Consider the following 13,091-nt stretch of genomic DNA (forward strand, 5'->3'; position numbering starts at 1 on the left):
GAGTATGTGCAAAGATACAGAAGAGTGAAAGAACATGGCAAGTTTAGGCAAAACTTAGAAGTTCCGTGTAACTATGGTGTCAGTGAAAAGCGCATGAAGTAGTCCAACCATGAAGGTCTTTGTAGGAGAGTCTGATGTTATCCCTTGGACTATAGAGAGTCAATGGGTGTTTCCAGCATTTAATGAAATGATAACATTAAGGGCTGGAGGCATTGGGAAGGCTGGTTAGTGGTTATACCCTAGTCTTTGGAAGCCATGCACGAGGTCTAGACTAAGACTAGGGTTTGAGGACTGAGTGGAAGGCAGCTGAATTCAGCAGACTTTGCTGAGATCGAATTTTTGCACATGATAGTAATGTTTGTATTACTTGACATGAGGAAACGGGGTATTATTCAATATGTATGCGTTTTTCATCTAATAGAAACATATCCCTTCAATATATGCATTTTATTTTGACATGTTAACTAGAATTCTTTTAGAGCTATAGCTTTAAAATTTAGTTGTTCAACTCACAAAAATTTCAAGCAGAGGAAACTGAAGATGACGTAGGCATTTCTGCATCCGGAGGCTCAGCTTGCACATCTCGGTTTTGTATGCACACAAAGCCCAGGACAGAGTTCCATTAACCTTTCTGTTTCTTCAGTGATGTTGGTTTGACTGTCTCTAATTATACCCCGGAAAAGCACACAAGCAGACGTCTCTGAAAGGAAATGTCATGATATTCATGCCCTTAGTGGTGGGTCTTTGTGACAGGATCTTGAGTGTTCTTTGGACTTTTTGCTTACTTTAGGGTTTGAGGTATGAATGGCTCAAGGTTTTGTATTTCTGACTTCGGTATAATTTAGGTAAACTCTGTCATGGTACGCATTTTAAGCTTTGTTATATATTGTTTCTTATTATATACATTTGCGATAGCTTTGGTTAAATATAAGCCATATAAATCTATACCCATTGATTTGGTGAATATCCCTAGTCTGTTCAGAGTTCAGTGACAGATATTTCTCAGGCAGCACGTGCTCTGAAGGGGTGATTCTGCTGTGGATGCTGGTTACAGGTTCAGCAAATGCTACCTTGAGGTTAATTCAGCAATTGTGTAGAGTTTTTGCTTTCACATCTGGGTCCAACATCTATTGACTTCCTTTGGCCAAGGTAAAACAGTAGCTATTCATTCAAAATCATATCAGTGTCTAGATGACTCAGGAAACAGAGTTAAATCAATAGACAAGCAAATGACACATGTAGAAGACGAGAGAATTAAGTCGCTTAAGCTATAATGAGGAAAGTAGCTTTCAGAAAACCTGTATAGAAAAATGAGGTTGAATATTTACTTAATATGCAATATCTGATGAATTTGATGACTAAATAATAACTTATGAATTAAAGGGTTTTTTCATGAAATTTCCTAAATTAAAAACACCTACTTTTTCAGAATTGTGATCCATATGTTTCCCCCTTTATTCGTAGAAGGGATTTTTTTTTTTTTTTGGCCTCGCTGCGTGGCATGTGGGATCTTAGTTCCCAGACCAGGGATCGAACCTGTGCCCCCTGCAGTGGAAGCATGGAGTCTTAACCACTGGGCCAACAGGGAAGTCCCCATTTCCCCCTTTATTCAGTTAAAGGGTTATTACGGACTCCAATTATGTGCTCAGATTAAGATGAATCTTCTCAGCTCACATGACAGAAACACTAATTTAAATTTTATTTAAAATGTATAAACACTGTAGTTGTATCGCTTAGTATTCCTCTTAAGCACTGCATTTGAGTTATTCGGAAATAAGTGATTATCCCTGAACTTTCTTTAGATTACCATTATTTTAGTTTTAAAACTTTAAAATTTGGAAACTACAAGTTTCCGCAATATGGTTACAACTATGAAGACATTTTAGAAACATCTTTAAGAAAGTTGGAATTTTATTAGATGATACGTGCCAATGTAAGAATTGTTGCTAGTTAAGTAAAAATATGAATCTTTTCAGTGCCTCTTCTAGGAAACAAGCATTTAAAATATTATAAATTTTCAGGTTCTGTGCAGGGTTTACACAGCCGAGTTGAAGACACAGACTGATAACTTTTAACAAGACTTGGAGAAGTTTGCCTTATGTAATTAAAATATTTTAATTCTAAAAGTTCTCTTTTGTGTTATTAAAGTACTTTAAAAGAACTGTAAGGAACAATAGATAGCCTTGTTCTACCAAGAGCATTTAATACAAGGACATGAGGAATCATTTGAACTGAGATCTGAGGGGGAGGGCAGAATTTGGATGGCTGGTGATTCATGGGCAGAGGTGGGAGAAGGGCCTTTGCAGGGGAAGCAAGGGACTTTGAGGAATTGAAAGGCTAGTGGAGGGAGCAGCTGTGAAAAGACTCAGAAGCTCATGGAGTGCTTGGCAAAGGGCATGTGTAGGTCATTGGATAGACGTGTGCCAGTCTTACAAGGCTGAGACTTGGCTGTGTGACCTAGGGCCAAATTATGGAGATGTCTTGAATATATCTTGTGCACATACTCTGCAGTGTGAAGTTTTGGGAGCTGCAGAGTGATGGGATATCTCTTTTGCTACATAACCCAGGAAGCAGTGTCTGTTCTTGCTTTCTTCGGGGCCTTTTTCTCATTTACCTGGGAGAAGATAGCTACCTGGTCCTGCCACTCTGGGCTAAGGGGGCTTCACATTTAGAGAACCCTTTTTAATGATGGAAGAGAGAATGGAAGACGTATTTTATTCTAACAATGTGCCTTTACTGATGAAGGAATAAAGGTTTTCAGGTGGGGCGGTCTAGCTAATGCTTTAGAATTTTTTTCCCAGATGTACATTGTAAACAAAATTTTATTAATCTGGATGTATTTAATTCAGGTTTAATAGCAAAATTATAGTTAGTAAGCTAAAGTAGGCACCAGGAAACTGGGTGTGGGGCTAGGATGCCCTTAGGGAGACCAGCCAGCCAAGGGCTCTTGTGGAATGGTTTGAACAGTAGTTCTTTGGAATGCTGCCACAATTTCCCAGGCTCAGGGGAAAAAAAACGTTCCATAAACAATTGACTAGTAGCAGAGGATTGTTGTAGAACTGCTTAACTTGTTTGAGAACAAACTTTTTAAGCATGTTAGAAGCACTTACCTACAGATAATGGATATGCTCCTTTCAAATCATCATTAATCTGTTTATAAAAGCAGGTCTTTAAGGATCTGCTTATCAATTTTCAATATTCTTATAGCTAAAATATTTGTTGTAACAAGCATGCATTTCTCTAAAATTGATCTGTAATTCATGCTATTTAATTCAAATTTTTCCTTCTACCAATTAGACTGAATTACTGATGTTTGGGCAACTTTGGTGACAATTTAGTGATTTTATCATTATTCACATATGGTTTTCTTTCCCTGAACATTAAGCATGACTGTGGATCAGCTTGTGTTCTTCTACTTTATTATTTTAAAAAAGAAAATACATATTTTTGGTTCAGGAAGAAAGTGTTTTTGCTGGAATAGATTTATCAAGAAGAAAAAAATAATGAACCTCTTCACTTATAATAACTATTTGTATTCGTGGATTTATAAAATTTAATGGAAACATTTCCCTTTAATACTCTTTTTAACAAATAGGTTTGAGGTTTTTCTGGAGAATGTACAAAGGTAAGTTAAAATGTATATCTTGTCTGAAAATAAAGGTAAAACAAAAGAAAGTGATTTAGAAGATACTTTCACAAATATAGAATGATTCAAAAGTTATTGCAGATATTAAAGTATGAATTCCCTTCCTACCTAATAAAATCCTTTAAAATTTCCAATTTCCTAATCTGTTGTCTTGTAAATGATGTTGTCCTAAAGACGCCGGTGGTAATGGACTCAATCCTCTCGTGTTTGTGAGGTATCTGGCCGCGTTTGCGTCTGAGAGGCATGAGTTGGATCAGAATTGAGTCTGGTGTTCTTTGACTGTGTTGCTTCGGATACTTCCTCTGTACTTTCCTGCCGAGGTTCTGGTGATGGGGACTCCTGTCTTGCGTTCTGAGGAATAGCCCAGTAATACATAGAAACAACCTCTTCCGAGACCAGAAACACCCTGTAAATCTTTTGCAATGGGGCCGAGCATGCAGACTTTAGCTGACCTGGCTTACAAAGCAACAGAAGCTATATACATGGTGACCTGTCTAGCGTGTCCAGTTGCTTTATTGCCTTACCCTTAATGTGTTACCTGTCACAATATACATCACTGCCCCCGAGAACCCGTGGCCCCTGGTTAAGTCCCTCTGATTTTGGCATAATACGTTTCTCTGTCTCAGAGTTTGAACAGCGTGTGAAGCAAACGCTTATTAATCTGAACTTCACCAACATCTTCGATAGAGAAACTAGCTCAACAAATTACCAGTGTAAATAAAATGGAAAAGGGGAGTAAATTAAGATACATTATTACAAAGCTTCTTCTATGTATTTATTCAAAGGTAAGCATGAACAAAGGACCACAGCATACCGATACTTTCTTACTTTAGCTCACCTTTCTGCATGGGCTCAGGAATGCCAAGACTTTGTTTCTTCAAAAACTGGTTTATAGTTCTAGCTTTTTCTAAATTAGACTGAACTCATCTCATTTATAATTCTTAAAAGAAAGGAAATTTAATGCTGCCTTTTCTTGGAAAATTTTGTAAAGACACACAGAACATGGTGAATAGTTGGCCTTCAGAAAGTACCAAGCCTGTGTCTGCTATGACATCGTTTTGAGACTTGGCTAAAACAGAGGCTTTGTGTGGACGTGTGTTCTAAGCACAAGTGCTCTTGGACTGTTAGTAGTTTAGTCCCGGTGGATTCTTAACAGAATGTCAGCCGTTCCATTATCTTGTACAAATATTTGGCACTGGAATGCTCTTATTTACTAACTTTAAGTAATATAATATTTTTAAACCTCCAATCACTGGGAAAGGAAAAATAAACAGCTGACATAGAGATACTTAGCACTGAAAGCTTGCAGAGTTTAGCATTTGACAGGGTAGAGACTGGAGTTTATCATTTATCATTTAGTGAATGCAGGCCTTTCATCAAACTTTTTGTTTATTAAAAGAGTTGGTTATGTAGCACGTAGGTAGGAGTCAAAAGGCACCGTGTTTTTAAAATATTCAAATGTTCAGTAAAGTATGTTATATTTTAAAACAGTTTTTATTTGTGGAGAGGTGAGTCTCAGGTTGTATTAATGTTCCAAGATAAGCAAATCTGACTTTTGTGGTTTTAAATTATGTTGAATGTTACTTATGAGAAAACAATCTGAGTTTTTAGTTATGAATTAAGAGACTAGCAGATTAAAATAACTTTTGCAGTGTTTATACTTTTTACTTCTCACCCAGTGAAATATATTCTCACTGAGGAGGTTCTATGATATGTGGTTTATTATCTGCTTTGCTCACACAGAGAAATTTATATATATATGTGTTTCGTGGAAGACATTACAATTTTGTGTTAATGTAAAAATTCTTTTCCAGTTGGCATTTATACAGGAAAACAGTTTGGAGAATAACTGTTTTGTCTATTTATCGTAGGTTGGATATAGGATTTTTTGTTTCCTTTAGATAGTATATATCGCAGAGTCCTCTATCCATAAAACTGGATATGATGAGGATAAGTTTTATATCAATAGAACATAGTTCCTATTAAAAAGCTCTTAGTAATTGAAAGTATCTTTTCCTATACTTCTCAACTGCTTATAAAGTTTAATATTCTCAATAAATTGATTGGCTTTGTTAGGGCAGATTGCTTTCTTCTTTTCATTAGATTGATAGAAGTTAGAAAGGAAAAATTTTAAATAAATCTATTTTCCCCAAAGTGAAAGTTATTTGAAATATTTTGTACAAAACAAACATTACTTTCTTTGAAATTTTATTAAATCAATTATTAACAGTACATAAGTAATACTTATTTCATTTATTAGTGTTTTTATGAAAGTTCAATTTAATGAACTGTTAAGCACTCATTGGCTATATGACATTATATTTCATTATGAAAATTGTAAGATGAATAAGAACAAAAGTTAATTTTACTATTAACTTCAAAAGAAGCTGATCTGACTGATTTAATGTAAGGTCAAAACATAAAAAGAGATGGAATTACTGAGATAAAGTGTCAAGGAATTTGATATAGTAGTTAAAGCAGCATTTGTGCCTTTAATTAGGCATTATTTGGAGGAGCGAAAAAGGAATTTTTTGCCATCCTTAAAATTTTGATATTACTGGTAGTCTTTTTTTCTTTTTTCCTACTGAAAAGGTCAGAGATGGGAATGTAGGTGTTTTAATTCAAAGACAAGAAAGGTTTTGTAAATACCCGTGTGAACATGTACTTGTGTGCATTTGTGTTCAGTAGTGGAGGGGTCTATAGATGATGGATCATGAGGTATTGCTAACACCACTGCCAACATCCGTGATATAATATGTACTATGTGCCAGCCACTACTGTATGTGCTTTATGTGTATTGGATCATTAAATTCTCCCAACTATACTATAAGGTTGCCACGATTGTTATCTCCACTTTATAGATGAAGACACAGAGACACAGAAAGGTTAAGTGATTTGCCCAACTACGAAGTGGTAGAGCTGGGATCTGAATCCAGGAACTGTGCTCTGAAAAACTTAGTGTTCTGTTGCCTCTCAATGTACCTAGCTCCATTTTCTCTTTTCAAACATACAGCTAATGATATTTTTGTAATATGTTTTGGGGAATAACTTACACAATGTATATATATACCTTTGACATAATAAATGTACATACATACATTTGCACATACACATATACACCTATAAGAATACTTTATTTTTTACATACTTTTTATATACTTTTAATTTTGTATACTCACAATACTTGATTATATATACAAACGTGTGTTTCTTGAGCAAATAAACTAAATCCAAGCCTCCCTCCTTGAACGAAATTGCCCATAACATAGAGTTCTAAACTTCAAAATTTTGTGACTGAAGTGAATTCTCCAAGTTGGAAAATAATCCAGCTCGCATTGATTTGAGCAGACTGCCTGTGTGGTTTTATGAGCAATATTGGAGGAGACATTCAAATTTCCAAATAAGGTCTAGTGAAAGAGACCTCTGGGGTGGGGGGGCGGGTCTGTAAATCACATTTAAATATAAACTTTTTGCATTTTGTTACGGAATCCCTATTTTCAGCTACTGAACGTACATTTAGGAAAAGGATGACAGCACCTGAGTATAAGTTTCCAGTTGCCACCCCCCCTCCTTTACTCCCAATAACCATGAAGTGTAATTGGGCTACTTATAATTTTCAGCCTTTTTGAATTACCTTTTCTGTGTAAAAAATATAAAATCCTCCAGCTACCAGCGTCTTTCTCTTGATTGTCGAGTCTTCGGGGCAGGGCTATTGTTTGTTTTAATTTTATTTTTACTTTTATCAGAGTGCTTCATACACAAAATGTAGAGTAAATTTAATTCCAAAATACTTCTTATGAAAAATAGTAGTCCTCTACCTTTATCGTTTTCCACTGCTAAGAAAGAGGCAACTGCTTTCAATTTTTTTTTTCTTTTGCAGATTCCCTTGGAATTTACTTCCATATCTCTAAATCACATATTTATCTAACTCTTCTCATTCTTTTAGTTTTAAGCCCTATCCATTGACGTCTGTGCAAGATGAGGAACTGGTATCTTTTCCTGCCCTCAGAGCCGCACCACCCTCCAGCCCCGCCCCATGCATACTTCCTCTCTCAGCTCGACACAGATATATTATCATTTTGGTTAGAACAGTGTTTACATGCTCATGACTATGTAAATGTTATTCACAGATGGGCCAGGTAAATTACCAGATTTACTTTTTTCTTTCTGGAATAATACTTTGGGTTTTTTTTTTTAAATTCGTAACTCTCCTTGTTTTCTATGTTTTTCTGTCTAAATCAACTCTAAACTTCCCCTGGTGTACGTTTTCTCTTCATATATTCAAATATTTGGAGTATGCTATCGATGATTTTTTTTTTTTAAGAAATCTCTCAGTACGTTCTAGACCCACTCCAGTCTAGACTGCTGAAGCTGCTGCCGTCACGCAATACCCCCTTTACTACCATTCTGAGATTTCCTTTGCCTCCCTTTTGTTTTAGATCCCTTGTTTCCTGGAATCCAAGTCATTGTCCTACTCTGTTTAGTCTCTCATTTGAGGTAGCATATCTTCCAGTAGTTTCCTGAAAAACATACATAGGAAATACATTTTTAAAAAAGCCTGCATGCCTAAAAATGGCTTTAAATACCCTTACAGGTTAATTCCTTTTTTTAAAATTTTAATCTTATTGGAGTATAGTTGATTTACAATGTTGTGTTCGTTTCAGGTGTACAGCAAAGTGATTCAGTTATACATATACATATATTCATTCTTTTTCAGATTCTTTTCTCATACAGGTTATCACAGAATATTGAGTAGAGTTCCCTGTGCTATACAGTAAGTCCTTGTTGGTTAACTATCTTATATATAAGTAGTGTGTGTATTTTTTTTTAATTTTATTTTATTTATTTATTTTTTATACAGCAGGTTCTTATTAGTTATCTATTTTATACATATTAGTGTATACATGTGTATGTTAATCTCAAGCTCCTGATTTATCCCTTCACCCCACATTTCCCCTTTGGTAGCCATAAGCTTGTCTTCGATATCTGCACATCTGTTTCTGTTTTCTAAATAAGTTCATTTGTATCATTTTTAAAAAATTAGATTCCACATAGGAGTGATATCATACATGTCTTTCTCTGTCTGACTTAACTTCACTTAGTAAGATAATCTCCAGGTCCATCCATGTTAATTCTAATGGCTATAGAATTATAGGTTGGAAATCATTTTTTTTCCTTAGAATTTTGAAGACATCCTCCTGCTGCCTCTAGCTTCCAATATTTTATTGAGAAATCCAATGCTCTTTTGGTTTTGAACCTCTGCGGAAAAGGTATTTAAATTTGAACTCCAGTTCTGTTTCCCGTATTCTGCTTTATCCTCGACTATACCTAGTGTCCCCAGTCCTGAGACTCTGTTTTACTGGTTCCACAGAATAACCCCTAACTTCTTTACTGGTAGGGGTGGATAGTACCCAGCTACATAGTATAGGGGAGGGGACCTGAGGGCTCTAACTTCTTCCTAAACAAGTTTTCAACAAATCATCCTCTTTTTAGCCCTACTTTCATCCACTTCTGCAAGTATCCAGGGCTTCCAGCACGTAAGCATTTGGAGGGACTCTGTATGTGAATCAGGTTGTTCCCTACTTTCTCCACTACTGATTAAGCATTCAGCTTTTGGGGGACTGCTGAGAAATTTGCTACTCAACTGTTTGTTTTGTACCTTCCCAAATATACTTGCTGTTGTCTTCTTTCCCTTTTCCTTTATCTCTGGGTTTATGTCTTTTAAAATATCCCTTTATTGTTTTAGTGAAGCTTCAACAGGGAGAAGGGATACTACTTTCTTTAGTGGGAGATCCTGGGGAGTGGGGGAGGTGTCAGGGAAGCAGCTCATTTTCATAAATGAATGTTTCTTTCAGAAAAGACCTCCTGGAGATTTTATTCTTTTGTTTGTACACATATAATGAGATGAAATAATCTTTAATACGAGAAATGAATCCCCTTTATTTCTACTGGAGGATGCATTGACTTACAAGTCACCAAGGGTTAAATAGGAAGGTGGGATTTCATGCCTTTATGTTCCTCCTCAAATACATCCAGGGGACAAAGGGACTAGTTAAACTGTGCCATTCTTGCCATTCTGTGGCTAACGCTTTATTTAAAATAACAGACGAATTGATTTCAGTATTTTTAAAAAAGAATTTGGTTTCCCACCCTCCACGCCCTTCCTGCCCTCGTTTCCTAATAAAGATCTTTTGAAAAATACCAGCTATTTTCTCACTAGACAGGGATTTTACTAAAGATTTTACCAAATAACTTGTGGGTTTAGAAGACTCTTTAGAGCGAGTGACACTAACAATCTTTAGGAGGAAATGAACAGTTTTACTTGTTGTCATTCTCCAGTCATAGTTACATCCATTCAAGAAATATTCACTGAGTACATGTTCTATGCCAAGCAGTATGTTAAGTATTTAAAACATAATATCTCTTGTACTCATGGAGTTTATATTCTAATAGATACTACGATATGGTTAATAGTGGCTACCCTTTAGGTAATGCTTCCTGTGGGACAGCACTCTACCTGGTTGAATCCTTAGTGCAACACTGCAAGGCAATTTTAACACTCTCATTTGACAGATGAGGAAATTGAGGCTTAGTGGTTTGCCCAAGGTCATCCAACTGGTATGTAAAGGAGCCAGAATCTGAAGCCAGGTCTATTTTATTTCAAAGCTCATGTTCTTCCATTTGTATAGTTGAAAAAAGTCAACAAAGCAATTTCACCTACAGTGTTTTATCTAATCTTTTGTTATCTAAATCAGTAAGGACACTCATTTCTGAACTGAAAGGTAATTATTCTCGGCTTGAGAGATTTGGTGAAAAAAAAATCACTAATTAATTGCATCATTTTGAGGGTATATCTTATTATCAGCTTGCCTTACTTGATGCAGTTTTTGCATGAACATATGTTTAGGGATAAAACTTATTCATAGAACACAAATTTTAGTTTAATTACAGTAGAAGAACTTAGCTGTTTTAAGAAAGTCTGTATCAACTAATTTTTAAAGCAAATAAAATAGTTTGTTAATGCAAATAATTGCATTCTAAGTCCCTTGTATAAACACTTTCTCAGGCTTTATTTATTTAAAATGTTCAGTTGATAGTAGCTCAGGAAAGATGGGGAGAGTCTGCATATGGTTCCTTAACTATGTAAATTGTCTTATATGTTTAAAGGCACCCTGGACTATCATACTATAATCCTCCAGAAAGACACACAGTAAAACAGAGAGGCAATGTAGTACAGAAATGTGTAAGCAAAGTCAAGGGGAGTCAAATGTTAACAAGAAACTCAGAGCTCAAATTAGTCAGAGAAATTCAAGGAAACCTGAAATTGGTTTTTTCAGTTGGTAAGCTGATCATTATTTCCACTGACATTTATTAAATACCTGCTGTGTGACAGGTCCTGCTTCGGCACTGGGAATAAAATAATGTTTACGAACAAGATCCCTGCCTGCCAGAACCGATGGTCTGGCAGGTTAGTGAGCGCAGTGAATTGTGGGTGAGGCAGCCGACTGGTTTAAAAGCTGAAGCCTCTGAAGCTTGATATACAGGAGACAGAGATACCCAGACACACAAGGGGAAGGAGAAGGGTAAAATGGTAAAGAACAAGAGATGAGATACTGGAAAACAATGATGAAGAAGAAACTGCGGCACACTGCAGGGAATGAAGGTCAAATCCAGGAGGAAAGGGCAAGTCCATAGTGGATTGTATTTCACAAACGAGTTCAGAATTGCATTTGTATAATGCTTTACAAATTCAAAATTTTAAATTTTCCAGAACAATTTCCCATGTGTCAAATCAGCCTTGATGATAACAGTGAAGAAGACTTTATTTTTATCTTCATCAGACAGATGAGCAAACTGAAGTCAGGGCAGTTTAATGATTTTTCCAGAGATCACAGAGTGTGTTACTTCAGTCTGCTGACTCCAAATTCAGAGCTCTTTCCACTGTTCTAGGACAGCACTCATGGAGGAGAGGGGTGAGTTGCCCTGCAGACTAGCTTGGTACAGACCATCTCAGCAAACCACGTGTGTTGGGAAAGTAAGGGCTTGACAGACACATACTGACGTCATTAGGAGAGATATACACGTGTTTCAGTAATGCTGAGGACAGCAGACGGTTTTGTAGTGAAATGTGACATGTATGTACCCTACCTGCCATAACAGAGCTCAACGGGAGTTGTTGCTTAATTCTTCGCTGGCTTTGTTTTATTTAAACTGTGGATTAACACCAAGTTTTATAGATGCCTCACTCAGATCCAGCTCTTAAACTAGTGACTGAGTGATTCTCTGTGCAGTGATCAACACAAGGGTGACTGTGACTCAGAGCTCCCTGAAAAAGAAAATGTAGGCATAGGGCTTCCCTGGTGGCGCAGTGGTTGAGGGTCCGCCTGCCGATGCAGGGGACACGGGTTCGTGCCCCAGTCCGGGAAGATCCCACATGCCGCGGAGCAGCTGAGCCTATGTGTCCGGAGCCTGTGCTCTGCAACGGGAGAGGCCACAACAGTGAGAGGCCCGCGTACCGCACACACACACACACAAAAATGGAGCCCTTTCCTGATCACCCAGTCCAAGGCAGCTCCCAGTCTCTTTCCATTGTACCACTCTGCTTTTTTTTTAACTTTTATTTTTTAAATTTTTTATTGAAATGTAGTTGATTTACAATGTTGTGTTAGTTTCAGGTGTACAGCAAAGTGATTCAGTTATACATATATATAGCTATTCTTTTTCAGATTCTTTTCCCTTATAGGTTATTACAAAATATTGAGTAGAGTTCCCTGTGCTATATAGTAGGTCCTTGTTGGTTACCTATTTTATATATAGTAGTATGTATATTTTAACCCCAAACTCCTAATTTATCCCTCCCTCCCTTTCCCCTTTGGTACCCATATGTTTGTTTTCTATGTCTCTAAGTCTAGTTCTGTTTTGCAAATAAGTTCATTTGTATCATTTTTTTTTTTAGAATCCACATATAAGCATATGATATTTGTCTTTAGACAAATACTTCACTTCTGACTTACTTCACTTAGTATGATAGTCTCTAGGTCCACTCATCTTGCTGCAAATGTAATTATTTCATTCTTTTTTGTGGCTAATGTTCCCTTGTATGTATATATCACATTTCTTTATCCATTTATCTGTTGATGGCAGGTTAGGTTACTTCCATGTCTTGGCTGTTGTAAATAGTACTGCTATGAACTTTGGGGTGCATGTACCTTTTCAAATTATGGTTTTCTCCAGATATGTGCCCAGGAATGGGATTGCAGGATCATATGGCAACTCTATTTTTAGTTTTTGAAGGAACCTCCATACTGTTCTCCATAGTGGCTGCACCAATTTACATTCCCACAGCAGTGTAGGAGGGTTCCTTTTTCTCCACACCACATTCTGATTTGTTTTCATATATTCTTATCTATTCATATATTATGTAAAAAAAAATTTATTGAGCACC

At 36.5% G+C, this 13,091-nt stretch overlaps 1 protein-coding gene across 2 annotated transcripts in view; it reads left to right on the forward strand.

Annotated features, from left to right (window-relative positions):
• Positions 1–13,091, forward strand: part of TSPAN12 (tetraspanin 12) — a 65,932-nt gene that overhangs the window by 24,271 nt on the left and 28,570 nt on the right. The gene's annotated exons all lie outside the window — the stretch shown is intronic.

The sequence above is a fragment of the Aethalodelphis obliquidens genome, unplaced genomic scaffold (genome assembly GCF_003676395.1).
Source record: "Aethalodelphis obliquidens isolate GAN/ISIS:26980383/991018 unplaced genomic scaffold, ASM367639v1 scaffold5, whole genome shotgun sequence".
NCBI classification, from domain to species: domain Eukaryota; kingdom Metazoa; phylum Chordata; class Mammalia; order Artiodactyla; family Delphinidae; genus Aethalodelphis; species Aethalodelphis obliquidens.